This window comes from Leopardus geoffroyi, chromosome C3, assembly GCF_018350155.1.
Source record: "Leopardus geoffroyi isolate Oge1 chromosome C3, O.geoffroyi_Oge1_pat1.0, whole genome shotgun sequence".
Classification (NCBI taxonomy): domain Eukaryota; kingdom Metazoa; phylum Chordata; class Mammalia; order Carnivora; family Felidae; genus Leopardus; species Leopardus geoffroyi.
In genome coordinates, this window is record NC_059338.1 from 54000100 (window position 1) to 54019244 (window position 19145).

The 19145-nt window shown below is 39.1% G+C and overlaps 1 long non-coding RNA gene across 4 annotated transcripts in view; it reads left to right on the forward strand.

The window, feature by feature from the left end:
- The window catches only part of LOC123585083, a 76440-nt gene that overhangs the window by 936 nt on the left and 56359 nt on the right, over positions 1–19145 (forward strand). The window lies entirely within an intron of this gene.

Below are 19145 nucleotides of genomic sequence, written 5' to 3' on the forward strand. Positions count from 1 at the left end.
CCACGTTGCTACAAACTGCCAGATTTCATTCTTTCTCATTGCCAAGATTCCATTGTATATATATATATAAACCACATCTTCTTTATCCATTTGTCAGTTGATGGACATTTCGGCTCTTTCCATAATTTGGCTATTGTTGAAAGTGCTGCTATAAACATTGGGGTGTAAGAGCCCCTATGCATCAGCACTCCTGTATCCCTTGGGTAAATTCCTAGCAGTGCTATTGCTGGGTCATAAGGTAGATCTATTTTTAATTTTTTGAGGAACCTCCACACTGTTTTCCAGAGTGGCTGCACCAGTTTGCATTCTCATCAGCAGTGCAAGAGGGTTCCCATTTTGCCACATCCTCACCAGTACCTATAGTCTCCTGATTTGTCCATTTTAGCCACTCTGACGAGTGTGAGGTGGTATCTCAGTGTGGTTTTGATTTGTATTTCCCTGGTGAGGAGTGACGATGAGCATCTTTTCATGTGCCTGTTGGCCATCTGGATGTCTTCTTTAGAAAAGTGTCTATTTATGTCTTCTGCCCATTTCTTCACTGGATTACTTGTTTTTCGGGTGTAGAGTCTGGTGAGTTGGAAGTGGGAAGTTTAGGTTCATTTATTTGCTCTCTATGTGCCAAGTGCGAGGTAGATAGACAAAATGACTGTTCTCTTGGAGCTTTCATTCTAGTGGGGGAGACATAACTAAACGAGAACACATTAGATAGTAGTAAATCCTATTTAGGGAAATAAAATAAGGTTATATGCTAGAGGGTGACTGGGGTGCTGCTTTGCATTGGATGGTCTGGTCTGGGAAAGCCTCCAGGATAATGTAGGTAAACTACTTAGCACATAGTAAGTGCTCTGGAAATGGTAGCTGTTATTTGGCTGATGATAATAGCTTATGCAATACATCTTGCTTTGCCAACTATGTGCATGGCACTGTGCCAGGCCTGGTGACTGCAGTCCCTGCTCTTATAGGGAAGGCAGATGTACATGCAGTTTTGATAAAATTATGGAGTAAATGCTGATGGGAGAGGGTGCCAAATGGTTGGAGTTCAGAAGTGGGAAAAATCCTCTGCACGGAACTCCTTAGCCTTAGGAAGGCACATGGTAGTGTTAAGAGAAGTGACTCACATACTGCAGTTTTAGTTTGCATCGTAGTGCTGTGTGTGGGGTGCGTGTGTGTGTGTGTGTGTGTGTGTGTACGCTAACCGGATTTACTCAGTTCTCTTCTGAACAAGGATTTACAGTAAGATTATTGGTAAAATTTCTAGCCACTCTAGAGAACTCCATAAAGCTACTGTAATTTGATATCTCAACTAATTTGATTCCAGGCTTTGGTTTTGAAAGTGCTATGTCTTAAATCCTTTTGCGGGGGAGGGAGAAAGAGAGGAGGGAAAGGAGGGTAATTTTATCTTAATGCACTATTAATAACACCATGAAGATAGCATAGGAAACACAGATATACCACAAATATGGAGAATAAATACAAAAACAGACCACTGATCGCTATAAAAAGCATAATCATGGAACTGTCTGTTGTAAATTAAGCAAATGCACGTATAATAAAATCTGATAAACGCCTGTTAGCATTTATAGCTCCAGAGACTGCACCCCGGAAATCCGCATGTACTCTGCATGCTTATTTGCTTTGTCTTTGTAGCATTTTAAATTCTTTTGAATTAGCTGACAACATTTGAAAGATAGATCTTTCTTTTTTTCTTTCTTCCTTCCTTCCTTTCTTTCTTTCTTTCTTTCTTTCTTTCTTTCTTTCTTTCTTTCTTTCTTACTTTTTGCAAAAATATTTGGATTTCTGTCTCCTGGAAAGGCAGAAGGTCTAGCCACACTGGACCCGTATTCCATGTGGGTGAACAGTGGCTGGAGAGAAGCCTTCTAAGGGTGCAAATGTTCCCTGTTATTCAGAAGGTCCTTCGCCACTTACTGATGTTAAGTGCCTATTGTCATTTTAACCCCACTCTTGCACTGTTGTTTTTCTTAGAGTAGAATTAGGAGGAAAATGGATCCTATCCTAATGTATCCCTATTCTATCAAAATTGTGAAAATGAAAGGTTGACCAAGGGCCATACGTTTCCAGAAGGAACAAGATAGAGCATATCTTTGTCAAAATAAAGAATATTCCCATATACTTAATGTGCAAAGTTGAAAGAACACCATCTGTCCTGCCTGGCCCTTGTAGGGAGTTAGTTTAACTTCCATACTACATGGAAGGCGGATGCTTCATGGGCTGAGGCCATTCCAGAGGGAAGAAGTGCCACGGAAAAAGGAGGAAGGGAGGCAGGGCAAGGAAGACATTCCAGGGAGAGGCCAGAATGTGGAAAAAAAGGAGACAAGGCTAAGGGAGGGATTTACTTTGCAGAGGGGGTAGAGGCTCTGATATCAGGGGGAAAAAAGTTTTCAGGCTGCTGGCAGGGTTGGGGAGAATCTTGAAGTCCTTAGAAGGAACTCCCTGGTGACAGGAAGAAGGGGATTGCAGGGATTTTCAGAGGGCTTTGACTCCTGTCTGATTGATAGGCTCTTCTGTCTTTACTGCTTTGGACAGACTGAAGGAAAAGGTGAAGGAATTGACAATGGTCATTTGGAAAATCAATAGTGCATTACGTTTCTCTCTCTCGTTCTCTCCTTAGGTTGTGAACTCCTAAAGGCTTGACCATATTTTTTTACTGGTAAACATTTGTGACCCGTTAGATGCGGTGGGCATTGGGCTAGATTACACAAAGTGTTGGAGAAGCATTTGTCTACCTCCTGCAGCCACACCAACAAAGTCTGTCTGCCTGCAGCTGGAAATAAAAGAGCAATGTGTCCCTAGTTACAATTGTAGCTAGGGAAAAATTCTTATGCGTGTAGGAGGAGATACGGAAAACTTGAAATTAATGTTAGGAAGGTGGGCTTGGGTTTTTAAAAGCAGTTCTTATAAGCTCTCGTGTTAAATCTGATTGTCTTTATCAGAAATAAAAATAGAAAGAAGGCTGGCCTACAGGAAACTGTTCCTGCTATTCAGGACAGTGCTGTCCACCTGCTAGTGAGTAGGGCTGTTAATCTCTCCACTGCCCTTCTTTGTCTTGTGTAACGCGGTTGCTTCTCCCCTACTGTATCTGCTACAGGACATCTGCATTCTGGAAAGAAACCGATGTGGAAGAGAAAATGAAAGGCCGACAGCTTGTAAAATGCTAGACTGATGAATAACTCTCAGTAGGGCTCTGGAGTAGTAAGTTCTGACACTTATTTTCCCAAGTAAAGCACCCTAAAAGTTTACCGTTTACCCTGAAAGAGATTGCTTAGTAAGTTTTCACAGATAATGATTGGTGGGAGTGGGGGGGGGTATTTGTTACAAAGGGTTAAAGGATTAGGTTTAGAGATGTCATACAATCGTGGGTAACTAAAGACCACATGCCAACTTAAGTTTATTTGTTAGCTAGTTCTCTCATCTGCTTTTAGTTGAGCATAAGGGGCCCGAGGCTATATAGGGAAGAATTTATTACTGTTACAGAGCGGGCAGTGAATATAAATTTGTGAAGCTTCATATCTGGAGATCCATAGAAACTGTCATAGAGAGGAAAGAGGGGAAAGGGGAAGAGAGAGAGAAAAGAGAGAAAGTGGTTAGCACAGAAGTCACAAGAGCTGGTGGGGAGGAGACAGAAGGAAAACAAGGAGAAAGGGAAGTTTGGAGAGGAACAAGTTTGGATGCCTGCCCGCCTTGCCTGGACCTCCCTCCACAGGACAGCTCGCCACATGGTCCTGCCACTCTGGCCATTGGTGATTGCACAGGTCTGGGTGTCTGGCCCAAAGGTAGTTCAACCTCTAAACTGGCTAGCAGCCCGTGAGGGAGCCTGGCACAAAGTGTTTTATTATGGGATCCTCTCTTGGCGGCTGGAATGCAAGAGCGCAGATTCAGTCAGCAGTTCACGGCCGGGACAGAAGCTGAGAGATGGTCAGGGAGGGTAGTAAGCAGAAGCCATGACGCGGTCCTGAGAAGAGCAGAGAGTGGCAGGCACTCTAGAAGCAGAGCGGCAGGTGACTGATGCTGAGGGGAGATAAGCACGCAGTCACTACTGGCCTGCTAGCTTCCGAAGGCAAACTCTCTGAGGCCTAGTGCCAGGAGCGAACTAAAGGTCAGTGTTGGGAGAAGTCGTCCCCAGGGACAGGGAATCAAGTTATGCATCTCCTGGGGATTTAAATGTAATAAGATCAGTCTGCTTGTTATTATTAACAAAATCTGGCACTTCTAAGCAATGTTGGTGATAAAACAGTCCTAGAAAAATCTGGATGTTGGTCTAAATTGTCAACAATTGTTGCAGTTCTTGTTGAGTTTTAGGAATGTATACATAAGCTCCAGCTTAGCACATTTTAATTACTTCTTCTTTGGGGAAGAAAAGTATTCTGCATACAAGTTAATTTGGAGAACTCTCCATCATATAGTCAGCTCTGTATATGTGGACCTCATTTATTTCAAGATTGATTGTGGTTCAAACTGTCTTCCAGCACAGTTTCTGCCGATAACTCTGGCCTTTAATAATTACTGCATTTAAATAGTAGATTTGAAGTTAATAACATTAGCACAGTCGTTATAAAGGAACAGACCTTAAGTTATTTTCCTGTGACTGCTTGAAAGTTTTGTGTTTAAAATTTAAAACACATGTACACCAAAAACTATAAAACATTACTAGAAGAAATTAAAGAAGACACAGATTAATGGAAAGATATCCCATATTCATGAATTGGAAGACTTAATATTATTAAGATGTCAACTACCCAAAGCAATCTACAGGTGCAGTGTAATTCCTATCAAAATCCTGAAGTTATTTTTTGCAGAAATAGAAAAATCCATCCTGAAATTCATACGGAACATCAAGGAACCCTGAATAGCCTCAAAATTATCTTGAAAAAGAACAAAGTTGGAAGTCTTTCATTAAAAACTTTTTTTAATGTTTATTTATTTTTGAGAAGGAGATAGGCAGAGTGTGAGCAGGAGAGGGGCAGAGAGAGAGGGAGAACAGAATCCGAAGCAGACTCCAGGCTCTGAGCTGTCAGCACAGAGCCCAACACAGGGCTCAAACTCATGAACCGCGAGATCATGACCTGAGTCGAAGTTGGACACTTAGCCAGCTGAGTCACCCAAGCACCCCCAAAGTTGGAAATCTTGACACTTTTCTGATTTCAAACATATTATAAAGCTATAGTTATCAAAACAGTATGGTACCTGCATAAATACAGACGTATAGACCAATGAAACAGAATAGAGAGCCCAGAAATAATCCCTTACGTACATGGTCAAATAATCTTTGGCAAGAGTGTCGAGGCCACTTGATGAAGAAAGAAAGTCTCTTAACAAGTGACATTGGGAAAACTGGACATCCACCCACATGCAAAAGAATGAAGTTGGACCCTAACTTACACCATGTACAAAAAAAGGTTGGGAGGGGGAAGCTTTTTAAGAAAACATACTACTATGAAAACTCCCTTACCCAAAATTTAGTCCACAGCCTCCATAAGATTACATATCAAGGGCAAATACAAATCCTAAAAGTCTTCTGCATAAATAGTAAAAAAGTTTTAGCAATCTGAGTGGGTAACCTAACTTGTTCCATCTGCCAGAAACACAATTAGATCCAACTGTTCTTTTACTTGTGAGTTTTTGTGTTATCTTGTCTCATTGCTAAAATGTTCAAATCAGAGCTATAAGATTTCTGTTTGTATCCGTATGTTTATATATGTCTACATATGTATGTTATATATATGTGATACTTTTCTACCTCCAGATGGTATTTTACCCAAAATAAGTTGTAAAAGGGCTCTATTTAATTGGCTTAAAAAATAGGCACTTACAAAAATTAAGACTAGTCAAATGAGCTTATGTTGTCTCTATTAGATATTTAAGATTATAAAAGTTTGAAATCATCCTAAGAACAAAACATATAATAAAAAATAAATTGCTTAATGTATGTTAAGCACAGAAGTAGAGAGGGAGACAGAGAGTGAGAAGCCACATGTTTAACTTTATAGATCCTTTGCTTCTATGATGTTTGATGTTACAAAAATTATCAGCAAGAGAAATAACTTAAGATTATGGCTAACTTTGTCTAATGTGTCATGAAATGTTCATGAGTAATCTAAACATAATCATTTAGAACATGTGAATTAAACACATGTAAGTGGAATAAGTTTAGAAATGAACTTTTCCTTGGGGTGCCTGGGTGGCTCAGTCGGTTAAGCGTCCGACTTCGGCTCAGGTCATGATCTCGCCGTCTGTGAGTTCGAGCCCCACGTTGGGCTCTGTGCTGATAGCTCAGAGCCTGGAGCCTGCTTCAGATTCTGTGTCTCCCTGTCTCTGACCCTCCCCCGTTCATGCTCTGTCTCTCTCTGTCTCAAAAGTAAATAAACGTTAAAAAAAAAAAAGAAATGAACTTTTCCACAATGATTATGTTTTATAAAACATGTCTGCTTAAAAATAGTTTCCAAAATCTTTTTGGGAAGTTGAATCTTTAAAGTTGTACTAAGTTAAACTAAATTAACATACTAGATATTTGTTGAATATCTAGATCATTTCCAGTCAGATAAAATGCTGAAACATTAAATGCTAAATATAAATTTATCTACTTTGGCTTCTTATATTAAAGAGGCAAATGATATTTGGGTCTGTTAATAACACATTCTTCTTGCCACACTGAAAAAATTGTCTATTAAAAAGCATATGCTCCTAGAAATTATGAAATGATGTGTTTATTGTACATTTGCCAATCTACTACAGAACATTGGTGCGTCATAAACACTTCACAATAGGCAGCCTCCTAGTTTTCGCTAATATTAGGGTTCCTGAGAATTAAAAATTCTAACCAACAGATGTAACTAAACGTACTAGAAATAATAAGGAAAAAAATCTGCAGGCAAAATATACAAATAAGGTAGGATATGTTTTTGGTAAAAAAAATATAACGGATGAAGATGTCTCTTGTTATGGAAAATGGAAAGTAATATTGTCCTAGTTTAGAGGCTATTTACAGTCTGTTTCCAAATTAAAAGATAAAAAGGAGGATAAAGGACAAAAACTAAATAGATATAGAAACTTGGGAAGAAGACAAGGAAGGAGAGAGAAATCTTATTTTATGTAGTCAAGCTGACCCAAATTAAATGAATTTATTATAAGGGTTTAAAAAGTCAGCTTTAATATCACTGCATACCTATGCAAAGAAACAGAATGTCACCCCCAAATACGCCTCTTTGACATAAAATTTATTTTGAGCTGAAGGCAATGAAGAAGTGGCAAAGCCAGAAAAACCTCCTCCTTTTCTTCATCAAGGCAGGGCCTAAGCTCTCCTGTTGCTGGAGGCAGACTCTTACCACTTTAGAGAAGTCACTAGAGAAATCTGCAAACAACCCTACTCAGTTCTGTTCCCTCCTGCCTTTGTGCAGGATTTATTAGAAATGCAGATTATCAAGCCCCATGCCAGACCTGCCGAATCAGGAACTTTGGGGGTGGGACCGAGCGGTATGTATTTTACCAGGTCTTCCAGGGGATTCTGATACTCTGGACTAAAATTGTACCGTGCCATTTACTGGGATTGGTTCAAGAACGGGCATTCAATCCAGTTCTTGCTAATGAGACATAACACCCATTAGGACAACTTCTGGCAAAACTGTTTTTGATCCTGCGTGAAAATCAAAGAAAGTCAGTTTTTCATCTTTCTCTGGACATTCTGCCTGGATACTTACAAATATTGCAGTTATGGTGCTACAGACCTAGGAGTGACAGAATACCAAGGGTGGCGGAGCAGAAAGATGGAAAATATCTGGATTCTTTATGGCATCATTGAACTACAGCCTGCCCTGAAACTTATTCTACCTCTAGACATCCTGCTGAGTCAAGAAATATCCTTATTTTTTATTTTATTTTTACTTTTGAGAGAGAGAGTGAGAGAGCAAGCAGGGGCGAGGGGCAGAGAGAGAGAGAGGGAGAGAGAGAGAGAATCTCAAGCAGGCTCCATGCTCAGCGAGGAGCTCAATGCAGGGCTCAGTCCCACAACCCTGGGATCATGACCTGAGCTGAAATCAAGAGTTGGCTGTTCACCCGACTGAGCCACCCAGGCGCCCCAAGAAATATCCTCATTTTTAAAGAGAATTTGAGTCAGTATTTCTGTTACTTGCCACAAACATATCTGATGGTCTGATACATTAGATTCGCTAATATTATACTTTGGATTTTTAAATGATTATTCATTAGTAAAAATGACCCAAGATTATATTTTTGCTGGCATTGTTAGCTTTCAGTATCAGGATTAAACTTCTTCATAAAGTAAATTGGGAAGCTTGTCATGATTTTTATTATCTGAATAATTTAGATAACTCAGGAATTAGCTGTCTTTTCAGGTATGTTAGACTTTCTGGTAAAGTAATTTGAACCTAGTGTTTTTTTTGAAGTTAGATCTCTTGCTACACTTTCAAGTTCTTCGATTATTTGGCTAATTTTCTCTCTTTGTGAACCGATATTAGTAATTTATCTTTTTAAAAAATCTGTCTATTTCAGGGTGCCTAGCTGGTTCAGTGGGTGAGGCATGTGACTCTTGATCTCTGGGTCATGAATTCAAGCCCTATGTTGAGTGTAGAGCTTACGTTTAAATAAATAAATAAATAAATAAATAAATAAATAAATAAATAAGTAAATATCGTCTATTTATTGGCATATATTGGAAATCTTAGAATTACAAAAAAAACTCTTTATTTTCAGTGATATTCCCTTTTTCATTATATATATTTTTGTTTCCTTGCCCTTTTCCCCCTTGGTCAGACTTGCTAATGATTTTTGTGCCATAGCATTCAAGGACAAAAAAAAAACAAAAAAACAACCCATTATTTTATTTATTGGGCCTATGCAGTTTTGTTTTGCTATGCTTTCTAGTTCATTAATCTCTCCTTTTGTTTTTATTACTTTCTTTCTCCTATTTTCTTGGCTTATTTTGAATTTTTTTAAGTGTCTTGATTGAATGCTAAGGTCATTTATTTTCAGTCTTCTATATATATTAGTAAGGTCACTAAAAGCTCTGAATTTTCTTTTCAGTTAAGGTTTTTGTGGTATCCCATAAGTTTTGAAATGTAGTTGGTTTTATTAATTTCTGAACATTTTGTATTCTAGTGTTGATTTCCATTTTAACCCAAAAGTTATTTAGAAAACTGTTTTGTAATATTCATGTAATTGGACTGGGTTTGCTGTCTTTTTCTTATTAATTTCTTATTTTATTGCAATTTGATCTGTACCTTCAGAAGCATATCAAGATTTTATTTGCAACCTAGGCTTTGATAAGTGTTTATTAACCTTCAATGGCAACTTAAAAAGAATGGATAGTGTCTGTTTAAAGGATAGGACAAATATCTACCTATGTACACCTGTCTTTCTGTCTGTCTGCCCTTGATTGCACCCCTCCTCCCACTACTTAAGCTTATTAAGGTCTTCCCTCTTCTGCTTACTGTTTTTCTTTCTACATCATCGATCTCTGCTTCTCTTTTGGCCATTCTGTTAGCATGCAAGCATGCTCTAGTACAGTTCTCTCCAACAGGAATATAATGTGAGCCATACCTGTAATTTAAAATTTTCTGGCAGCCATGTTAAAAAAGTAAAAAGAGAGGTAAAATGAATTGTATTGTAGTTTACTTAACCCAACATATTAAAAAAATCATTTTAATGTGCAATTAATATAAAAATTATTCATGAGATATTTAATAATTTTTGTATCAAATCTTTAAAACCCGGTGTGTAATTTGCACTTACAGTGCCTCTCACTCTGCACAGGCACATTTCAAGTGCTCAGTAGCCACCTGTGACTAGTAGCTACCATATTAGACAGCTCAGTTTAGAAGTCCCAACATTTCCTCCTGCTATCACCCATTTCTTTGATCCTCTCTTTTTCTCTTCCTCTATCCATTAAAACTCATCTTGCTAAATCCAGTGGATGCTTGTCTTCACTTTCAATGTGTTTGACAAAATTGATCACTTTGTAGGGAAACCAATTTCTTTGCTTCCATAATACCAAACTCTCCTGGTTTTTTTCCTCTTCTCTCTTGGCTTTTCTGTTTGCTTTACTGATGCCTCATCTCTTCTCTGATTTCTACAAGCTGGAGCTTCTCAGGGCACATTCCTTAACCATTTCATCTATCTACATTTCCTTTGGTGGCGATATCAGTGAGATCTGTGACCCTAAGTAACCTCTATATGCTGATAGTGCTCATTTTTATCTTCAGCCAGACCTCAGGTTTGCATTGCCACCTATCTGCCCATTTGACGCCTTGACCTGAGTGTGTCGTAGACATACAACATCTGCCCCAAATATAATTCTTAATTCCCTATCTTCCCCATGAAAACACATTTGATACAAGACTGAGCATCCCCAGTTTTCTCCTTCTCTCTAGAAGAAAGTGGTCCTGACTCCTCTTACTCCCCTCCCAAAAGGAAGTCCAAGTGATTCTGCCTCTCACGTGTATCTTGTAATTGTTCACCTCCCTCCATCTTTACACCCAGCCCTGGGATTTAGGTGTTTCGGTTATTAATTTACTTTCCTTTAGACAAAAATCCACCTTTCTTTGACCTACTTTGTGATCCCGGACCTGTACTCTGCAAACTATAGTTTTTCTCTGCCAGCAGGGTTGATGTTAGTCTCCATCTAAGGGTGGGGGATGTGCTGAAGGAATTCTCAAGGTTGGAAGGGACTTATTTTCTTCCTGCTTTTTTTTTCCCCCCTTCACATGACTACGAATGGATCAGCACACAGCTGGCCCCAGCAGTATTATTTGTGGTAATGGATTGCTCCCATGGCTCCAGCAACTACATGTCCTCTGGAAGGTTTCTTCTTAATCCCAGTGATGGGTGGCATGTTTTTTTAGCAGCTAAGCCATCCTAGAGAGGCCTGAATCTTAGGCTGGTACATCCCTTCTCTATATTTTGAAGTTTCTTCCTTGTTTACCATTCCTTCAGCCCTAAGTATGATAGCTGTAGTCTGTGATTGCCATCTCCATTACACCATAAACTTCTCTTTTACCATTTTCAGTAGCTAGCCACTTTTTAACCAAATGTATAGTTCTTTATGTTATGCTTTCCCTGTTTGAATAGCTGGTGGTTTCTATCTCTTGACTGGAGGCTGACTGAAATAAAAATTGGTACCAGGAATAGTCCTAGGACAAAAACTCAGCGATTGTTTTTTGGGGTTGGTTTGGTCTGAACCTCTTGCCAGTGGGAAATACAATGCTGATAACACCTGACATTCGATGGCATCACAATAAGATGATCACACATGGTTGATTTTGATGAAATCCCAACTGAAGCATGTGCTTTGGGGGCCCCGGGAGCTGCCATGCTTGGCAGTGGTGATCACCACAAGGGCCACAGTGTAGGTTGGTCGTATAGTGGAGTGGTTGCAGAAAAATGAAAATCTCAGGTCCCTGAACTCTTGGTTCAGTTCTTGGTTTGAGACTCAGAGAGTTTCTATGGCCGACCTAAAAGGATTTTTTATTTCTTATAGCCACAAGGCTGATAGAGTTGAAAAATCAATTGCAAAACTTAATTTTGTTGGTTGCAGAATTACATCAGTTTCAATTCACAGACTTGCCAAGTTTCCAGTGTGAAGGGAACCAGAAAATATCCGAAAAGAATAGGATTCTCACACTTTAAATAGGGAGTTCTGGTGAGACTCACATGAAGTCTGAGTCTCTGAGGAGTCTTCCCTTCCCCCAAACCCTGTAATCCCCTCACCTGGAACTAACACCTCACAAAAGAGAGGATGCCCATGCTCCTTAAAACCTATACCAAATACCCGTTATTGCTATTAGACCCACAGCCAGGGTTTAATTTCATCGTGTTCTAGTGGCCTGGCGGCAGCAGTGGGTCTCTCAATATAACTGGTGCCCAGCCCAGGTTCCCAGATTTGCCCCTTGTTCCAGAGAGTCACGACTTGCTCCGCAGAGTGTGTATGGGCCTGGAAAACCTCAATAAATTCTTAGACTCAAGATTCTCAACCAGTATCTTTCAACACCATGGTTTTAAAAAACTAAATTTGAGGGGCGCCTGGGTGGCTCAGTCGGTTAAGCGTCCGACTTCGGCTCAGGTCATGATCTCGCAGTCTGTGAGTTCGAGCCCCACGTTGGGCTCCGTGCTGACAGCTCAGAGCCCAGAGCCTGTTTCAGATTCTGTGTCTCCCTCTCTCTGACCCTCCCCCATTCATGCTCTGTCTTTCTCTGTCTCAAAAATAAATAAACATTAAAAAAACTAAATTTGAGAAGTAATTTTCAGTCTCTTACATAGAAGAATTCGTCCTAAAGAGCCAGAGCCATATCTATGGTGACTATTTTCAGTCCCACACCTGTCAGCCTTGTCTCCTTCCTTAACTTTCAGACTGTTTGTGTGACATGTAGGTGGCATATAGACATAAATCTGGACATACAGAATGGGGTGTTTAGCAGAGGCAGTGCTCTCTTTCTCTGCCATTTGTTCTTCCTGAGCTTTCTGCGCACTGAGTTATCTTTAGCAAATGGCCGGGATTTAGCCATTGAAAGCGAAGCTCTCTATGTTCCACGGAGAAGGAATGTGGGCTTGTTGTAGTCCTTAGATACTGAGCTCAAGTGTCGCTAAGCTAAATTCTTTCGTTGCACAGAGAGCTAGACAATGAAGGCTTTATCAACAAAGTCTCTACATGTGCTACTCAATCAGTGACTGCCTCTTCCAGGACTCCCCGTGGACAGATAAGTTTATTGTTGCGCATACTCACTTAGGTGTGTAGTCAGTTCTTGTCAATAAGCATTCAACCTTCATTTCCATCTCATGTTAGTTAAGAATACAGTTCCAGGGCAAACCAAACCATGGCTTCAGGCCTAGTTGGGAACCTGTTAACTTTGCTCTGTTCCATGGTCCTATCTCTGGGGTCAATACCTTGATCATAAAGGGAGCTGGGCGGGATATATGGCTGATTCACTTGAAATAGAGGCTACCCAGTGAGAAGCACACACTTCTTTTTTATTTTTTTTAATGTTTTAACATTTTTTTATTTTTGAGAGAGAGAGAGAAAGACAGAGTGCGAGTAGGGGAGGGGCAGATGGAGACACAGAATCTGAAGCAGATTCCAGGCCCAAAACTGTCAGCACAGAGCCCAGCGCAGGGCTTGAACTCACAAACTGCGAGATCATGACCTGGGCGGAAGTCGGACGCCTAACGGACTGAGCCACCCAGGTGCCTCCGGAAGCGCACACTTCTGACTGGAAGAGCTGGAAGGGAATATCATTGGTGTTGGCTTTTTATATAAAAGCAGATTTACTTGCTATTTAAAGAGACTTATTGAATATTTATAAATAGTTACCAAGTTAAATTATTCATACATGTAGTTTCTCTCCCCTTTCCCCTCCTCATTCACTTGTTCATCCATTCAGCAAGCATTTGTCTCTCTATGTGCAAGCCATAGTACTAGGTGTTGGTACAAGACCTCAGTGAACTTAGAGTGTAATGCTTTTTCCTTCTCAATTTTTTCATCCTTTTCCTCTAAACATTTCTTCTGTCCTATCCCATTTTTTCTTTTACATGTTTTTTTTTTTTTTTTTAATTTTTATTTCAGAGAGAGAGAGAGTGAGTGCAAGAGTGGGGAAGAGGGCCAGAGGGAGGGAGAGAATCTTAAGCAGGCTCCACATTCAGCATGAAGCTGGATGGGGGCTTGATCCCATGACCCTGGGATTATGACCTAAGCCTAAATCAAGAGTTCAATGGACTGAGCCACTCCTGTGCCCCTCTTTTACATGGTTATTCAAGCATATAATAAAAATAATTTGCTGCCTATTAAGAAACAGCAAATTCAAATCAGGAAGATTTGGGTAGTTCTTATAGCCATCATGGGCCACACTCCATTTTATATCAGTCACTAACAATGCCTGCTTGTGGGACAACTGGAGGCATGGGGGTGATAAGCAGTGCTAGCTGCCTTACTGAGATCAATTCCCTGGGGCTGGACGCTGTGCTCTAACCATCTGCTCCTTCAAATATCATCTACCTTTGTCATCCTCCAGCATGAGGATAACCCCTACTTCCCTCAGAAGCACTTTTAGGGTATTCTGTCTGCACAGCTACCTTGCCCACGTGGAGTCTGGAAAATTCCATCACCTAGAGGTGTGTCACCCACTGAAAAGAGTTTGGGAATGCTCCAGTAAGCACAATCTGTGAAGACATAAAGGCATGTGTTTACTCTTCATCTAGAATGGGCTCTTGAGGGTTGGGGGGTGGGGCTTTGGCTTTGTATTTTCTTATAGCTATGTAACATGTGATCTGTTTTACTTGCCCAGTAAGTTTGTTGTCATTACTTAATAAATATTTAATGACAGCAGTGAATAAAAACTAAGAAGCTAGGCTAGGTATTTCAGTGGTCAGGTTGACGAATTCTGTTAGAACAAACTTCCACCTTCCTTTCCAAACTTGTTTGTTTTGTACTTCAGCCTTAAGTCCTAAATTGGAGCCAGAAACTGTGGGTCAAAGGAGGAAACAACCACTGAAAATAAACAAGGCAAGAGTTGGAGGCTATGCGTACCTTAGGCTGTTTCATAACATGTATTCAGGGAGGACATGCTATTTAGATTATCTTGGCCCATACATGCTCTGCAGAGCAAGTAGTGACTCCCTGGAGGAAGGGGCAAATCTGGGAAGCTAGACTCAGCAGAGGCACCTGCTGTCACTAACAGGCCACTGGAACACATTGAAAGGTAATCCAAGTTATGGGTCTAGTGGCAACAAGGGCGATTGGAGTAGGTTTTAAGGAACGTGGCCGGCCTCTCTTTTGTGAGGTATCTGCTCCTGGTTAGGTAATTGCAGGGCTTTTGTAGGGGGAAAAAATGACTCATATGCAGAAGAGCAAGTAACATTTTTTCTAGAAGTTAATTTGCATTTATGCCTATGATCTGTTTCAAGTTGATTTTGTGTAAGGTGGGAGGAATAGATCAAGGCCTATCTTTGCATTTACGTATGTATGCATTTATTTGCATCTGAATATCCAAATGTTTCAGCATTATTTGTTTAAAAAATACCATGTTTTCTCCATTGAACTGCTTGGCAGCTTTAGCAAAGAACAATTGACCATAAATAGAGGGTGTATTTTTGGACCCTCAATTCTATTTCATTGATCTATAGTTCTTTTTTCTTTTTTTTTAATTTTTTTTTGTATAACTTAACTTTATTTTTTAAAATTTATATCCAAATTAGTTAGTATATAGTGAAGCAATGATTTCAGGAGTAGATTTCTTAATGCCCCTTACCCATTTAGCCCATCCCCCCTCCCACAACCCCTTCAGTAACCCTCAGTTTGGTCTCCATGTTTATGAGTCTCTTCTGTTTTGTCCCCCTCCCTGTTTTTATATTATTTTTGTTTCCCTTCCCTTATGTTCATCTGTTTTGTCTCTGAAAGTCCTCATATGAGTGACGTCATATGATTTTTGTCTTTCTCTGACTGATTTCACTTAGCATAATACCCTCTAGTTCCATCCACATAGTTGCAAATGGCAAGATTTCATTCTTTTTGATTGCCGAGGAATACTCCATTGTGTATATATACCACATCTTCTTTATCCATTCATCCATCAATGGACCTTTGGGCTCTTTCCATACTTTGGCTATTGTTGATAGTGCTGCTATAAACATGGGGGTGCATGTGTCCCTTTGAAACAGCACACCTTTATCCCTTGGATAAATACCTAGTAGTGCAATTGATGGGTCGTAGGGTAGTTCTATTTTTAGTTTTTTGAGGAACCTCCATACTGTTTTCCAGAGTGGCTGCACCAGCTTTCATTCCCACCAACAATGCAAAAGAGATCCTTTTTCTCTGCATCTTCACCAACATCTGTTGTTGCCTCAATTCTATTTCATTAATCCATAGTTCTTTTTTCTTTTTTCTTTTTTTCTTTTTTTAATCTTTATTTTTGAGAGAGAGAGAGAGAGAGAGAGAGAGAGAGAGAGAGAGACAGAGTGTGAGTGGAGGAGGGGCACAGAGAGAGGGAGACACAGAATCCAAAGTAGGCTCCAGGTTCTGAGCTGTCAGCACAGAGCCTGACGCGAGGCTCGAACTCACGAACCGTGAGATCGTGACCTGAGCTGAAGTCGGGTGCCCAACCGACCGCGCCACCCAGGTGCCCCTCATTGATCTATATTTCTATCCTTTTGCTAATACCACTGTGTCTTGACTGCTGTTTAGCCTTGAAATTAGGTAGTATGAGGCCTCCAACTTTGTTCTTTTTCTATTTTTTGTTTGTTGTTGGCTATTGTGGTTCCTTTGGCTCTCCATATAAAATTTTGAATCAGCTGTCTGTGTCAACAAAAAAATCCTGCAGAATTGTGATTGGGTTTGCACTGACTCTGTACATTGGTTTGGAGAAAACTGTCATCTTGACAGTCTTGAATCTTCCAATCCTTGACTATTGTATGTCTCAGCATTTATTTAGATTTTCTTTGGTTTCTTCCATCAATCTTATGTGGATTTTAGCAGACAGATTCTGCACGCGTTTTATTAGGTTTATACCTGAGTACTTTGCTTATTTTGTACACTAGTGTATATAGTATTTTTTAAATTTGAAATTCCAGTTGTTCATTGCTGGTATATAGGAATAAGATGACTTTTGTACGTTGACCTGTATCCTGTCACCTTGCTAACTCACTAGTTTCAGGCACATTAGGTCTTTGAAATTTTTGATGTACACAATCATGTTATCTACAAATAAAGCTTTTTGTTCTATTCCAATTTATATGTTCTTTACTTCTTTTTATTGCATTATTATACCAGTTAGGACATTCAGTACAGTGTTGAGTAGGAGGGGTCAGAGGGCATCCTTTCCTCATTCCCAATCTTAGGAGGAAACCATCGAATCATCATTAAGTAAGAAGTTAGTTTCAGGTTTTCCATAGATGCCTTTTATTAGGTTAGGGAAGTTCCCTTCTGAGTTAGCTGACAGTTGCTATCATGAATGGATATTGAATTTATTCTAATGCTTTTCCTGCATCCAGTAAGATACTCATGTGGTTATTCTTCTTCAGATTTTGACAAGGTGAGTTGCACCAATTGCTTTTCAAATGTTGAAAAAGCCTTGCATTCCTGGGATAAATCCCACTTGGTTGTGTCATATTATCTTTTTCATATATTGATGGATTCAACTTGTTAATAATTTGTAAGATATTTTTGTGTTTTTTTTAAAGATTTTTAAAGTTTATTTATTTATTTTGAAGGAGAGAGAGCATGCGTGAGCAGGGGAGGGGCAGAGAGAGGGAATCCCAGTGCAGAGCCTGATGTAGGGCTCAATCCCATGAACGGTGAGATGGTGATCTGGGTCGAAGTTAAGAGTTGGATGCTAAGCTGACTGAGCCCCCAGGTGCCCTTTTTGTAAGATTTTTGTATCTTTGTACATGAGGGATATTCAATTGAAATTTTCTTGATTGTAATGTCTTTATATGATAATTTTATTGGGTAATAAAATACTAACCTTACAAAATCAATTGAGAAATATTCCTTTATCTTCTTTTTCAGGATGAGAGTGTATAGAATTATTATTTCTTCCATCAGTGTTTGGTTGACTTTACCCCCTGGGCCTGGAGTGTCCTTTTTAGAAGGTTTAAAATGACAAATTCAGTTTCTTCAATAAATATTATATATATATATATATATATATATATATATATATATATATATATGTGTGCGTGTGTGTGTGTGTATATATATATATGTGTGTATATATATATATATACACACATATATATATATATGAAATAAATAGATTTCTTTAATAGAAATGCATCTATTCCTTCCTGAATGAGTTTGATAGTTTGCTTACTAAAGAATCTCATCTAGGGGCACCTGCGTGGCTCAGTCGGTTAAGCTCTGACTTCAGCTCAGGTCATGATCTCACAGCTTGGAGTTCGAGCCCCACATTGGGCTCTGTGCTGACAGCTCAGAGCCTGGAGCCTGCTTCAGATTCCGTGTCTCCCTCTCTCTGCTCCTCCCCACTCACGCTCTGTCTCTGTCTCTCTCTCAAAAATAAATAAACATTAAAAAAATTTTTTTAAATAAAGAATTTCATCTATATTATCAAATTTATAAACATAGAGTTTTTCATAGAATTTCCCTTATGATCTTTTTAGTGTCTGTGGGGTCAGCAGTAATTTACCTTCTTTTATTCCTGATTTTGGTAACTCATGTCCTCTCTATTATTCTTGGTCAGTTTAGTGAGAGGCTTATCAATTATACTGAACTTTTCAAAGAACCAGCTTTTGGTTTTATTAATTTTCTCTATTCTGTTTCTATTTTCAATTTTAATTGATTTCAGCTTTTACCTTTATAATTTCCTTCCTTTTTCTTGCTTTGGGTTTATTTTGCTCTTTTTTCCCTAGATTTTTGAAGTGTAAGATTAGATCATGGAATTGAGACAGTCTTCTTTTCCTACATAAGCATTTAATGCTATAAATTTCCTTTGAATCACTGCGTTAAGTGCCTCCCACAAATTCTGATATGTTTGTTGTATTTTCATTTTCATTCAGTTCCCCCCACCCCAATTTCCCATGTGACTTTCCCTTTGACCCATGGATAATTTAGAAGTATGTTATTTGATTTCCAAATATTTGGGAGATTTACTAGATATCTTTCTTTTATTACTGTCTAATTCAATCCCATTATGATCCAGGAAGATATTTTGTATGACTTCAGTTATTCTAAATTTGTTAAGGTTGGTTTTATGGCCCAGAATATGGTCTTTCATGGTGAATGTTCCGTGTATACTTACAAAAAAAATGTGTTTTCTGTTATTGTTGGGTACAGTGTTATAGAAATGTCAATTACATCAACTAGTTTATAATATTGTTCATGTTTTCTATATTGGCACTGATTGTCTGTCTACTTCTATCAATTACTGTGAAAAAGATGTTGAATATAATTGTGGATTTATTGTGGATTTATCTAATTGTGGATTTATCTACTTCCCATTCCATTTCTGTGTCTGTTTTCAGTTTTTGGAAGTTCTCTTATTAGCTAAATACACATTTAAGATTGTTGTTATTTTTTTTTTTATTTTTTTTTTTTTTTAGTGTTTATTTATTTTTGAGAGACAGCATGAGCCGGAGAGGGCAGAGAGAGAGAGAGAGAGGGAGACCCAGAATAT